Source organism: Chrysochloris asiatica, unplaced genomic scaffold (assembly GCF_000296735.1).
Source record: "Chrysochloris asiatica unplaced genomic scaffold, ChrAsi1.0 scaffold00472, whole genome shotgun sequence".
Lineage (NCBI taxonomy): Eukaryota > Metazoa > Chordata > Mammalia > Afrosoricida > Chrysochloridae > Chrysochloris > Chrysochloris asiatica.
The window spans coordinates 181,349-181,843 of NW_006408990.1; the positions used below are offsets into that span (position 1 = coordinate 181,349).

Genomic DNA, 495 nt, shown 5'->3' on the forward strand with positions numbered 1-495 from the left:
AAAAGTGTAACACATCTACAAGACAGTGACAAACAACCCAATTAGACAATGGACACAGGACACTAAGACACTTCATGAGGAAGACATTGAGGAAGCCAACCAATATTTCCCCATATAAAAGTACCCAGAGGACAAGAACACTGTAATACTGAAAACAGTGAAAACCCCACATTCTCCCAGATCCCTGGGATGTCCACAGCCAAGCACCCTCTGCTGGAGAGGCGGTGATTGAAGGAAGGAACACTGTACAAAGGATGCACAGTGCCAGGCTGCATACCAGCCGAGCCCAGGACCCTGATACAGTGGCTGCCTTAGGTGGTCCAGTCAGGCCCTGCTCACCTCTGCCAGACCCCTGTCCATACTGAGCTTCTCATCAATGGCCTGCATGACCCAGGGACCCACAAATCCTATGGCTACAGTACACTGACTGTTGTGTTTGGAGCCTGTATATAAATGTGGGTTACCATAGAAACTTCACAGAGGTGGACCCAAACA

The 495-nt window shown here is 49.1% G+C and overlaps 1 pseudogene; it reads right to left on the reverse strand.

Annotated features, from left to right (window-relative positions):
- Window positions 1-387, reverse strand: part of LOC102823581 — a 161,969-nt pseudogene extending 161,582 nt beyond the window's left edge.
- Window positions 388-495: the final 108 nt, after the last annotated feature.